Source organism: Mesoplodon densirostris, chromosome 2, assembly GCF_025265405.1.
Source record: "Mesoplodon densirostris isolate mMesDen1 chromosome 2, mMesDen1 primary haplotype, whole genome shotgun sequence".
NCBI classification, from domain to species: domain Eukaryota; kingdom Metazoa; phylum Chordata; class Mammalia; order Artiodactyla; family Ziphiidae; genus Mesoplodon; species Mesoplodon densirostris.
In genome coordinates, this window is record NC_082662.1 from 61,095,633 (window position 1) to 61,110,114 (window position 14,482).

Genomic DNA, 14,482 nt, shown 5'->3' on the forward strand with positions numbered 1-14,482 from the left:
CTCTTTGGTTTGCAAAGTTCTCTAGGAAAGACATTGCTTTTTTTTTTTTTTTTTTTTTTTTTTTGCGTTACGCGGGCCTCTTGCTGTTGTGGCCTCTCCTGTTGCGGAGCACAGGCTCCGGACACGCAGGCTCAGCGGCCATGGCTCACGGGCCCAGCCGCTCCGTGGCATGTGGGATCTTCCCGGACCGGGGCACGAACCCGTGTCCCCTGCATCGGCAGGCGGACTCTCAACCACTGCGCCACCAGGGAAGCCCAAGACATTGCTTTTGAGTGGTATTGGTCCAGTGTATTTTGAGTAAATGAACTTCCACTTATTTTTTGAAGGCCTTTTATATTTTGAGAGCATTTTAGCTTTTTATTATAGAAAACTTCAAATGTAGAAAAAAGTGAAGAGAACAGAATAATAAACTCCTACATATCCACACACCAACTCAACAATTATTAATTTATGGCCAATCTTGTTTATCTGTAACTCCTCCCACAGCTAAATATTTTGAAGATAATCCATGTATCATTTGATTCATAAGTAATTCATTCTCTCTAAAATATAAGAAGTCTTAAAAATATAGCGACAATGTCATTCTCACAACCCCTGATTTGATCATTTCTTAATTTCATCAAATATGTATTCATTGTTCAAATTTTCCAAATTGTCCTTTTTTGTTGTTCTTTTTTCAGCAGTTGATTTGTTTGTTTAAATCAGGGTTCAAATAAGGGCTGTACATTGAATTGGTTATGTCCCTTAAGGATAGTTTATTCTATAGATCCTTCCCTCTTTTTTGTTTCTTAAACATTTATTTGGTGAAATGATGATATCATTAGTTCTGCAGACTTTCCCACATTCTAGATTTGATGATTGGATTGTCATGATGTCCTATAAAATATTACTTTTTCCTCTGTATTTCCTGTAATTAGGTAGTTAGATCTAGATGCTTGATATGTTTCAGGTTCTATTTTTTGGCAAGAATGCCTCATAGATGCTATTGGAGGGCATTTTTAAAATTGAAAGACTGCTGGATACCTGTGAGTTGGAGGAGGGGAAGATTCATTAAGTGTTTCAGACTGAAAGCTTTTGGCTACACAGACTTTAGAAACCCTGGTTTTCCCTAATATAGATGAAGACGGTACCTTGTCCAAGATCCCTGACTCAGAGAACTCTACTGGGAAATACTTGTAAGGTCACCTCTACTGGCTTCTCAGGAAAGTGGTGTGAGTCATGGTACAGAACTATCTTGGATTCAAAAGAAGAATAGAAGCAAGTTTTTAGAATAAATTCAATGTTTAGAACTTAAAAAGTATGAAAGCAATTAAACTCGGTTTTGACCCAGATGATAATAAAAAGTGCTACCCCAGGGCTTCCCTGGTGGTGCAGTGGTTGAGAGTCCGCCTGCTGATGCGGGGGACACAGGTTCATGCCCCGGTCTGGGAAGATCCCACATGCCACGGAGCGGCTGGGCCCGTGAGCCATGGCCGTTGAGCCTGCGCGTCTGGAGCCTGTGCTCCGCAGCGGGAGAGGCCATAACAGTGAGAGGCCCGCGTACCGCAACAACAACAACAAAAAAAAGTGCTACCCCTTTTTATACAGGTTACATAGTGATTGCTGTGTGCCAGAGGTTAAATAACTAGGACATGCAGTTAAGTGTCAGAGGTGGGAGTTGAAGCCTAGGAGTCAGTGGGCACAACCACTGTAGTATACTACCTTCTGAGGAATTATGTCACTTCTCTGCTAAAATCCTTTAGTGTCTCTCATTGAAAATGTCAAAATGTATTAATCTGTATAAGCTTCTTTACATGTGGACCTTCTTACCTTGACAGCTTCCCCTCCAGGCACTATCCCCTTCCTCTCCTGCCCGTCCTTAGAAACATAAACAACACCTCATCCGGTTATATTGAAATTCTTTCATTTCTTTGAATGCCCTATACTTTTCCACTTCTTGGCTTTTGCACATGCAGTTTCCTCTCCCTCAAATAGCCTCTCCTCTTCTGTGCTTCCCTCCAATATAACCTCATCATACTAATGCTTACTTATCCTGCTGGCTCCAGGTTCAGCTTCCTTCTTTTCAGGAGTCTTCTGTGACCGTTCCCTCTAGGTTAGCAGCTCCTATGAGCTCTTATAAAACCTGTGTTTCTGCTGTGGGAACACTCAGTGCACCACATTCCCATTCTGTGTCTTACAACAAGACCAGAAGATCTACAAGACAAGAGGCCACTTCCACCTCATTCACTGCTCTATCCTAGGCACACCATTAGTTGCCTGCCACATATGAGATACTTGACATGGTCTGAATGACAATCAGGCTAGCACTCTTAGATAGAAAGAACTGCTCCAGTGGACACTCAAACACACTTCTCAGATCATGCCCTGTTCCTTCCACTGACTGTCATAAAATGAGGTCCTAAGATCCTTGCCCATCACTGTGCTCTTCCCTGACACACTTAAACCTTTTGGTGAGCTGATCAGTTTCTCCTCAAACTCTGTCCAACAGGTAGGCGAGACAGAGGAACCACATAGGATCTTCATTCCACAAGTACCAAAACCCCCAATGGCTGAGAATTTTTAAATAAGGCATCTTTGTACATGGGCCTGCATTTTATAAAGCCCCATTAAGAGGCATGGGGGCAGCAATCTGTGGTGATCATTCATCACCCTGCCCACACAGCAATTTTAAGTTACTTTGAGGCAGTGTTTTCTTTCATCTACAAACTGATAGTTCATCAGGGGGCTGGCAGGCTGACTAATATATGTAGCGTTGTTGGTGGCTGCTTAGAAACCCCATTTCCCAGAATCATGTAAATTGTATTATTTTGACTCCCACTGACGAGATGTGACTTCTGTTAACTTTTCTTGCCAACTCTCTTCTTCTCCCTTTGTCAAGTTCTCAAAGCACTTCACAGTAGGACTCAGAAAATTACTGAGGATGTTGTTAAAGCATATATATTTTTATGTATAATACAACCCATAAATAGCATGTATATTGCAGGGAGAAACCTAGCCTCCCTTTTCCTTTTCTGTTTGAAATTATATATGAAATATTTAAATATGAGAGGGTATTTTGTCATTGTTGGTGTTATAATTTAGCTACCAAGAACTTCCTGATACAACATTCACTAACTGTGCTACTGGAATACTGCTGCAGATGAAGATGGTTGGTTTTTTGTATGTTTGTTTGGTTTTTAATTTATTTTTTATTGAGGTAACATTGGTTTATACCATTATATAAGTTTCATGTATACAACATTATATTTCCACTTCTGTATAAACTACAGCATGTCACCACCACAATTCTAGGTTCCATCCATCACTGTATAGTTGATCCCCTTTACCCATTTTTCCCTCCCCCCACTTCCCTTCTGGTAGCCATTACCCTATTCTCTGTATCTACATGTTTGTTTTGGTTTTGGTTTTGGTTTGTTCACTTACTTTTGTTGTTTGTTTCTTATATTACACATATAGTGAAATAATATGGCATTTGTCTTCCTCTGACTCATTTCACTTGGCATAATACCCTCAAGGTCCATCCATATTGTCACAAATGGCAAGATTTCATTTTTTATGGGGCTGAGTAGTATTCTACTATATATATAATATATATAATGTATATTACATTTTATAATATATTATATAATATATATTGTATGTTTTATATATATATATATATATATATATATATGAAATGCCACCTCTTCTTTATACATTCATCCATTGGTGGTCACTTAGGTTGTTTCTGTATCTTGGCTGTTGTAAATAATGATGCGATGAACATAGTGGTGCATATATCTTTTTGAGTTAGAGTTTTTGTATTCATATTCTTTGGATAAATACCCAGAAGTGGGATAGCTGGATCATATGATAGTGCTGTTCTTAATTTTTTGAGGAATTTCCATACTGTTTTCCACAGTGGCTGCCCCAATTTACATTTCCACTAACAGTGCATAAGGGTTCCTTTTTCTCCACATCCTCGTCAACACTTGTTCTTTCTTGTCTTTTTGATAATAGCCTTTCTAACAGGCCTGAGGTGATGTCTCATTGTGATTTTGATATGCATTTTCCTAATAATTAGTGATGTTGGATGTGAAGATGGTTGTTGATGCCTTGCTAGACATCTTCACCTGAAATGATTGACTTTCCAGAAATCAAGGGTGTAGATAAAAGGTGCTGTGCTTTTCATGATCAATGAATCTATTATACAATTCCAAAATGATCATTGATTGGATTAATTGGTTTGATTCCAAATTTCAACTCTCTTGTTGGATAGTTAGCTTCTCAAGGACAGAAACAATGTTTTACTCATATTTGTGTCCCCTTTAGTGCATAGAGCTGTTCCATGTATAAAACAAGTATTCAATATATGTTGAATTTAATTGCATTTTCATTCCTCTGAATTGTGAAGAATTCATCCTTATTAGAAAGCATTAAAACATAAATACTTTTTAAGGTAGAGCATGCAATTAAACAGATATGATCCAAGCTTTTTAGATATTAAAATATTCAGCATCAACACCTCAATAAAAAGTTCTGCTAAACATTTAAGGGGTACAGCAATGACTGTGATATAATATCTGAATGCCAATACATCACAGTTATGGTGGTAGACATGCAAACAAATGATAAGTTACTTTTATTTCATAACAAAGTATTTAACTACTCTGAAGTCCTTCTGGACATTTTTTAAATTATCAGAGGATGAAGGTTGGCTGCTATTGAGGATGCTTAAGAGATTGTGGTATAGATTCTTATTTTTAAAGCAGCTATCCCAAAATTCAAGACCATTCAATTCTGCTTGGCATAGGACTATCACCCTGCAGAATGCAGGAGAGAAGAGAGTTCCTGCATTTGAAATAAGACCACCTTTCTGCAGGATATCTCACCTTACCAGCAGTAATAAAGAAGAGGCCGAGAACTCTTCTTGCTCTAAGAAGTATCCTCCCTATCTTGTCCTTCTCTTCCCTACGTACTCATCACTTCTCCATCACTATCTGCCATGAGACAGCTAAGACTAATCTCCTCATGCCCCTTATGATATCCAAATCAATTAGTCATCCCAAGAAAACCACACTCATATCTCATACCCAGGACTCTAACCCCCAGTGACATTTCTGACTCATTTTTGAACCCTCCCCATCTTCTAAGCCTCTCTGACTCCCGAAACTCTCCCCATGCTCCCTGGACCTCAACACTGATCCTCAGAAAGTCTTTAAACTCAACTGGTTTGTGAGCTTCCTATTTACTCTCTTGCTCTAGCAGAAACCTATCTCTCCTCAGGTGTTTCCCCAACATATCTCTCAATCACAGCCTGTTTTATCTCTCAAACCCTTCCTACCATAGGCCCTCGGGTAGATAGTATCCTTATTTCTCAACATACCATTGTCCCTTTATCCACCATAAAAACACCAAGCTTTGATTCTTATATCATCAGGCTATGCCACCCATCATTCTACTTTGCTCTAGTCATCCACCACCCCCTGGGTCACTTCTTACTTCTCAAGGATTTTAGCTTCTGGCTCATTGTCATTGTCTAATACTAACCCTCTCTTAATTGTTAATGATTTCAATATACACAGTGATGATTGTTCCAACACTGTGGATTTTCAGTTCCTTGAATCTTTTCCTGCAATAGTTTTATCCTATCTTACCTTGCACACTACCATGCTCATACCCTATACCTTGTCATTACCAATAACTGCACCCCCTGTATAACTGTAAATTTATATACTGTCTAAGCACCATCACCTTCCATCTTGATGGCTGACTATCTTTTGTAAACCACAACTGTAATAACCCTTCATACTCACTGGAACGTTCAATCTTTCAATCTTACATCTTTGTTCCTCACCACTCTCAGGGCTTCTCCACTAGATCCTAATCTTGACTCTGTTGTTGACTCTTTGGAACATCTTGTATTAATTACTTTAGTTCTCTCTGCATCAAATTTTTTCATCTGTAAGTTAGAGAAGTTGCTAAAAGTAATAATGGTAATAATAATATGGTCAAATTTTATTGCATGCTTACCATGTGTTAAGCAATGTTTTTTATTTTTTTTAATTTGTGGTACACGGGCCTCTCACTGTTGTGGCCTCTACTGCTGCGGAGCACAGGCTCCAGATGCGCAGGCTCAGCGGCCATGGCTCACGGGCCCAGGTGCTCCGCGGCATGTGGGATCTTCCCGGACTGGGGCATGAACCTATGTCCCCTGCATCAGCAGGCGGACTCTCAACCACTGCGCCACCAGGGAAGCCCTAAGCAATGTTCTAAACACTTTTTATTTATTAACTCATTCAACCTTTACAACAACTGTTTAAGGTAGGTGCTGTTATTAGTTCTCTTCTCCAGATGAGAAAACTGAGGCAGAGAGTGGGTAAATAGCTTGCATAACGTAAGTAATCTATTTTCTGACTTACAAGGTAATGGCTCATAAGTATGTGGATTTCTTTAGGAAAAATCTCATTTGAAGGCAGTTTTCAAAATAATTTGTTTTATTGTTGTTATTTTACCTTTCAGTAAGTATAAGAAAGTGGACAAAATTTTTTCTCTTTTCTAGACTTTGACTACTTTCAGATATTATGAAATGTAGTGAATATGCCTTATATTCTAGGTAAAGAAGAAGCTGTCCAATGTAACATGGTGTTGATAGGAAGATGGGAGAGGGGTGAGGACTGGAAAGATTTTTTTCTGTCTTAAAAGAAGTGATGATAAATATGTAATACCTATTCACGTTCAACTTGGAGAACTGCAAGGGTCAGTGATACAGTTTGGGTAAGCATGGTTTTCTCTCTGCTTGTAAACAAAACAAAACATACGTGGCATATAAAAGAAGCAAGGTCTACAACTGAACTTTGGAGTGAATAGTCTGCATTTAGTGTTCTCTTTATCATCCTCAGGATAGCAAGCCAGCATATTTGGGGCCTAATTAAGAACACACTTGAGCCAGAAAGTGCACCACACTATTTTCTTGGAGTTTAGAGTTAAACCAAAGGGGAAAACATCCTAATGCGAGGTGACCTGATTGGTAGGTGAGGGTGTTCTTTCTAAGGACCTCCTTCCTTCTCCTGTCTTTCCCCTACTTTTTCCCCATTTAATATTTAATATTTCAACATTATGTCACTGAGTATTCATACCAGAGAATAATTCAACTCATAAGAAAAAGCTAACATGGGTGATGGTGATCTTCCTGTGTGAAGATCTACCTATGTGAAGTATTTTGTTTAAGATTATATGTACCTTTGTTCAGATTTCTTGTAATTGCCATCTGTCACTCAATTTATTCTTTTTTTTTTTTTTTTTTTTTTTTTTGCGGTATGCGGGCCTCTCACTGTTGTGGCCTCCCCCGTTGCGGAGCACAGGCTCCGGACGTGCAGGCTCCGGACGCGCAGGCTCAGCGGCCATGGCTCACGGGCCCAGCCGCTCCGCGGCATATGGGATCCTCCCAGACCGGGGCACGAACCCGTATCCCCTGCATCGGCAGGCGGACTCTCAACCACTTGCGCCACCAGGGAGGCCCAATTTATTCTTTTTTTAAAGTTAATTTAATTTTTTATACAACAGATTCTTATTAGTTATCTATTTTATACATATTAGTGTATATATGTCAATCCCAATCTCCCAATTCATCACACCACCACCACCACTCAGTTTATTCTTAAAAACAAAAACTTTATAACTCATTCTAGCCTTGCTTATTTAAAAATGTAGAGGGACATACTGAATTTGAGGATTGCTTCTTTAAGGATTACTGTGCTCTGACAAACTTACATCTTTATTCAGTTAGGCCTAGGGTTATATCCATGTTTGTTGTACCTAAGTGGGGTTTCTGAGTTTTGTACTGCTTAAGATTTTCGTAAATATTTTTTTTCATGAAGGTAAAAAAATTACAGTAGAGACAATATTCCACAAGGCTTCTTTTTCCTAGAATCCTAGGGGTTCCTATTCCTTAGGGAGTTGATAGGTGGACTTCAAGGTCTGTGAACTTTTGGAAATTATTTGTCAAATTGTTGTCTATATGACCTTATTTTAGAGTTGAGAGTGTATAGCTTTTGTCAGATTCTCAAGTGGATCTATAACTCAGTAAAAAACATTTTTGGACAATCTCAATTAAAGGCCTCATCATCTTCTCAGTGACCAAAGCTGAAACCCCACCACCATCAGTTATTTGTGTCTCTTCACTCAGCTCCCCATTTAATCAACTCCTGAAGTGACTCTAGTTTTCAACATTTGTCTGTGCCAACACATTTGTGCACTCATTTTCATAAGTAACAATGGCTCCTAACAAAAATAATTCTGTTAGGTGTAAGTGGAGCAAGCCTTCTTAAAACATGCATCTCATGGAGAAGAGGCTAAGCATGTATAATTTACTTCTAAAAATATCCCAGTTTATTCTGATTTGTCTTTCTGAGGGTATGAACCAGATAGTCAAGAAGCATAGGTCTCACTGATTCATGAATCTATATATAATCTCAGTTCTCTTCCTCCATTTTCACTGCCATTATCGTAGTTTCGGCCTTCATGATTTCATGCTGAGATGATTATAATTTCCTCCTATCTGGTTTCTCTGCCTTCAGTTTCTTCCCTCTCCATTCCATTTGCCATAGGTAACTAGAATGATCCTTCTGTTAGGTTGAACCAAAGGAAATTGCTATTTCACTATTTTTGACTAGCAAAAAAAAAAAGACAGTTTCATATGGTTCAACCTAATATAACATAGATACAATTGTGTCATTCCGTAGTTTACAGTCTTTTCATGGTTCTCTATTGTATTTATGAAAAAGTTCAAAGTCCTCAGAGTGACATACAGGAACATGCTCTGTTAACAACAGACCTTGAACTTGACTGCTTGACCAGGATTTGAAATTTCACATGCCTACAGGGATCAAATGAATAGAGTAAATGTTTGACATGACTTAGAGCAAGACCTAGGAATGGTGCACATGAGGTGTGGTAATTGTAAGGCAGCATGTCTTCTATGAAGGAGCTTCTCCAGTAGATTGCTTCAATGGTTCCATATTTCTCATCTTCCAGAAAAAGCTAGAAATCTAGAGTTTTATTAGAAATATTTTGACTTTTCAATATTAATAGCAAACATGCATATAGCATACATTATGGGCTAGGCATTATTTTAAGCTCTTTTCAATGTGGCCAGCTAATTCAAAATTCTAATAATCATTGTACAGTTAAAACATAACACATCTATGAAAAAATCTGATCTGGAAAATTCCAGTTCCTGGCTCCTTCCAGACAATTCTGCCAACATATCAAACTATCCCAAATCTCAGAACAAATAAGTCATATATAAACCTCACAGCTTTTGCTCCTGTGGTGTCCTCTACATTGACTTCATTTTTCCTTCTTTCCTCACTTTAGCTGAGATCAGCAACTTTCTATTCATTGGATAAATTCATGGGTTTGTCAAACTTTTCTGATTTCCTTTCTAGCCTTAATTGTTTCCTCTTTCCTTCCATCATTCTACTTTTCCCCCCATTTGTTCCTCAGTACACAGCTCACATAATAATTGGCATTCAAAACTGTTTGCTAAATGAATGAATGACTATTCTAGAGAATTACATTCTAAAGCCTATTTATTTTTTTAAATTTTTGTTTATATTGGAGTATAGTTGATTAACAATGTTGTATTAGTTTCAGGTGTACAGCAAAATGACTCAGTTATACATACACATGTATCTATTCTTTTTCCAATTCTTTTCCCATTTAGGTTATTAGAGAATACTGAGCAGAGTTCCCCATGCTATACAATAGGTCCTTGTTGGTTATCTATTTTAAATATAGCAGTGTGTACATGTCAATCCCAAAATCCCAATCTATTGCTCCCCTGACACTCCCCCCCCTGGTAACCATAGGTTCATTCTTTAAGTCTGTGAGTCTGTTTGTGTTTTGTAAATAAGTTCATTTGTATCATTTTTTTTAGATTGCACATATAAGTGATATATGATATTTGCCTTTCTCACTTCACTTAGTATGATAATCTTCAGGTCCATCCATGTTGCTGCAAATGGCATTATTTCATTCTTTTTAATAGCTAAGTAACATTCCATTGTATATATGTGCTCCATCTTCTTTATACATTCCTCTGTTGAGGGACATTTAGGTTGCTTCCATGTCTTGGCTGTTGTAAACAGCACTGCAGTGAACACTGGGGTGCATGTATTCTTTCCAACCATGTTTTTCTCCAGATATATGTCCTGGAGTGAGATTGCTGGATCATATGGTAGCTCTATTTTTAGTTCTTTAAGGAGGCTCCATTGTGTTCTCCATAGCGGCTGTATCAATTTACATTCCCACCAACAGTGTAGGAGGGTTCCCTTCTCTCCACACCCTCTCCAGCATTTACTATTTGTGGATTTTTTGGCGATAGCCATTCTGACTGGTGTGGGGTGATATCTCATTGTAGTTTTGATTTACATTTCTCTAATAATTAGTGATGTTGAGCATTTTACCATGTGCTTCTTGGCCATCTGTACGTCTTCTTTGGAGAAATGTCTGTTTAGGTCTTCTGCCCATTTTTTGATTAGGTTGTTTGTTTTTATGATATTAAGCCACATAAGCTGTTTGTAAATTTTGAAGATTAATCCCTTGTCGGTCGCATCATTTGCAAATATCTTCTCCCATTCTGTGGGTTGTCTTTTCATTTTGTTTGTGGTTTCCTTTGCTGTGCAAAAGCTTTTGAATTTAATTAGGTCCCATTTGTTTATTTTTGTTTTTATTTCCATTAATCTAGGAGATGGCTCAAAAAAGATACTGCTGCTATTTATGTCAGAGAGTGTTCTGCCTATGTTTTCCTCTAAGAGTTTTATTGTGTCCAGTCTTACATTTAGGTCTTTAATCCATTTTGAGTTTATTTTTGTGTGTGGTGTTAAAGAGTGTTCTAATTTCATTTTTTTTTACATGTAGCTATCCAGTTTTCCCAGCACCATTTATTGATGAGACTGTCTTTTCTCCATTGTATATTCTTGCCTCCTTTGTTGTAGACTAATTGACCATAGGTGCGTGAATTTATTTCTGGGCTTTCTGTCCTGTTCCATTGATCTATATTTCTGTTTTTTGTGTCAGTACCATACTGTTTGTTTGTTTTTTTAAAATTTTTATTATTATTTATTTATTTTGTTGTTGTTGAGGTATAGTTTTTTACAATGTTGTGTTAGTTTCTACTGTACAGCGAAGTGGAGTTCCCTGTGCTATAGAGCGTGTTCTTATTAGTTATCTGTTTTATACATATTAGTGTATATATGTCAATCCCAGTCTCCCAGTTCATCCCACCATTACCCCGCCCCCTAGTACCATACTGTTTTGATGACTGTAGCTTTGTAGTATAATCTGCAATCACAGAGCCTGATTCCTCTAGCTCTGTTTTTCTTTCTCAAGACTGCTTTGGCTGTTTGGGATCCTCTGTGTTTCCATACAAATTTTAAGGTTTTTTGTTCTAGTTTTGTGAAAAATGCCATTGGTAATTTGATAGGGATTGCACTGAATCTGTAGACTGCCTTGGGTAGTATAATCATTTTGACAAAATTGGTTCTTCCAATCCAAGAACATGGTATATCTTGCCATCTGTTTGTGTCATCTTTGATTTCTTTCACCAGTGTCTTATAGTTTTCAGAGTACAGGTGTTTTGGCTTCTTAGGTAGGTTTATTCCTATGTATTTTATTCTTTTTTGTTGCAGTGGTAAATGCGATTGTTTCCTTAATGTCTCTTTCTGTTCTTTTGTTGTTAGTGCATAGGAATGCAAGAAATTTGTGTATTAATTTTATATCCTGCAACTTTACTGAATTCACGGATGAGCTCTAGTAGTTTTCTGGTAGCATCTTTAGGATTTTCTATGTATAGTATCATGTCATCTGCAAACAGTGACAGCTTTACTTCTTCTTTTCCAATTTGGATTCCCTTTATTTCTTTCCTTCTCTAATTGCCGTGACTAGGACTTCCAAAACTGTGTTGAAGAAAAGTGGCGAGAGTGGACATCCTTGTCTTGTTCCTAATCTTAGATGAAATGCTTTCACTTTTCATCATTGAGTATGAAGTTAACTGTAGGTTTGTCATGTATGGCTTTTATTATGTTGAGGTATGTTCCCTCTGCACCCACTTTCTGGAGAGATTTTACCTTAAATTCATGTTGAATTTTGTCAAAAGCTTTTCTGCATCTATTGAGAAGATCAGATGGTTTTTATTCTTCAATTTGTTGATGTGGTGTATCACACTGATTGATTTGTGGATATTGAAGAATCCTTGCATACCTGGGATAAATCCCACTTAATCAAGGTATATGACCCTTTTAAGGTATTGTTGGATTCAGATTGCTAGTATTTTGTTGAGAATTTTTGTGTCTATGTTCATCAGTGATATTGGCCTGTAATTTTTTTTTGTGTGTGCTATCTTTGTCTGGTTTTGGTATCAAGATGATGGTGGCCTCATAGAATAAGTTTGGGAGTATTCCTTCCTCTGCAATTTTTTGGAAGAGTTTCAGAGGTATAGGTGTTAACTCTTCTCTAAATGTTTGATAGAATTTGCCTGTGAAGCCATCTGGTTCTGGACTTTTTTTGTTGGGAGTTTTTAAATCACAGTTTCAATTTCAGTACTTGTGATTGGTCTGTTCATATTTTCTATTTCTTCCTGGTTCAGTCTTCGAAGTTTGTACCTTTCTAAGAATTTGTCCATTTCTTCTAGCTTGTCCATTTTATTGGCATATAGTTGCTTGTAGTAGTCTCTTATGATCCTTTTAATTGATATTTTTAGAGTATTCCATGCAAAAGCAGCAGAATACACATTCTTCTCAAGTGTGCATGGAACATTCTCTAGGATTGATCACATGCTGGCCACAACATGAGCCTCAGTAAATTGAAGAAAATTGAAATCATGTCAAGCATCTTTTCTGGCCATAATGCTATGAGATTAGAAATCAAGTACAAGAAAAAAAAAGTATAAAAAACACAAATATATGGAGGCTAAACAATATTCAACTAAACAGCCAGTGGATCACTGAAGAAACCAAAGAGAAATGAAAAAAATACCTAGAGACAAATGAAAATGAAAGCAAGATGGTCTAAAACCTATAGCATGTGGAAAAAGCAGTTCTAAGAGGGAAGTTTATAGCAATACAATTTTATCTCAGGAAACAAGAAAAATCATAAACAAACAACCTAACCTGACACCTAAAGCAGCTAGAGAAAGAAGAACAAACAAAACCCAAAGTTAGTAAAAGGAAAGAAATCATAAAGATCAGGGCAGAAATAAATAAAATAGAAATTAAGCAAACAATAGAAAAGATCAATGAAACTAAAAGCTATTTCTTTGAAAAGATAAACAAAATTGATAAACTTTTAGCCAGACTCATCAAGAAAAAAGGGAGAGGGCTCAAATCAGTAAAATTAGAAATGAGAGAGGTAAAACCCATTTATTTTTTGACAAACATGTTCCATGTATTATGCCAGACAGTGTTTTAAAAGTCTAAAATGCTTTTGTTAAAACTAGAAATAATACATTGTAAAGTTTCCAGATTTGTACTTTCCCAAAGCATCAGTTGTGATACAATTTCATCATTTGCCTAAACCCTTTGCAAGGATCTCATTCCTTGGAGCCTCTATCAGCAACTCAAAGAATATGAGATTTTGTTACATCTTGAAAATGGCAGTTAGGTAGCAAGATGCAATTTCTGAAAGCTAATCCTTTCCAAAAGCTCAACTAGCCTTGTTTGGCAGCTTCCAGTAGCTATATAGAAATACAGGGAGTATACAGGGAATTGTAATCAAGTTGCTTACTGAATGCAACATGACAGTCTAGCGGTAGAGTTTAAGAAGGTATTTTCTGCTTTGTTTAAAACACACACTCACACACACACAAACACACATACATACATGCCCATGCATGCATGCATGCAAACACACACACAAAAAAGGTAGAATGAGAGAAAAATAAGGCAAAGAGCAAACAGGGGTAGAGACATCACAATAACTAGGAATGGGTTACTAAAAACAGACACATTTCTCTTATCAGTGTCTGAAATCACGTTTCCAAGTTTCCAGATTGCTATACCTCAAATGGTAATGAAGTCACTCTAGCTATGTATTAATTTCTATTGCTGAATAGCAACTTATCACAGATCTAGTGATGACACATATTTCTTTAATGACACATATTTATTATCTCACAGTTTCCAGGGTCAGGAATCTGCATGTGGTTTATCTGGGTCTTCTGCTCAGGATCTCACAAGGCTGTAACAAAGGTGCTCGCTGGGCTGCATTATCATCTGGAGGCTAGGCAGGGGTGGAATCCACCTCCAAGCTTGTTCAGGTTATTGGCAGAATTCATTTCTTTGCATCTGTATGACTGAGGGCCCTAGCATTTTGCTGACTATTGGTTTGGAGGCTGTGTTCAGATCCTAGAGGCCACCCACAGTACCTGTCACATGGGCCTCTCCAGTGTGGCTGCTCACTTCATGGAACCCCCAAGGAGAGTTTTTCTCCCTAGAAAGGGCTC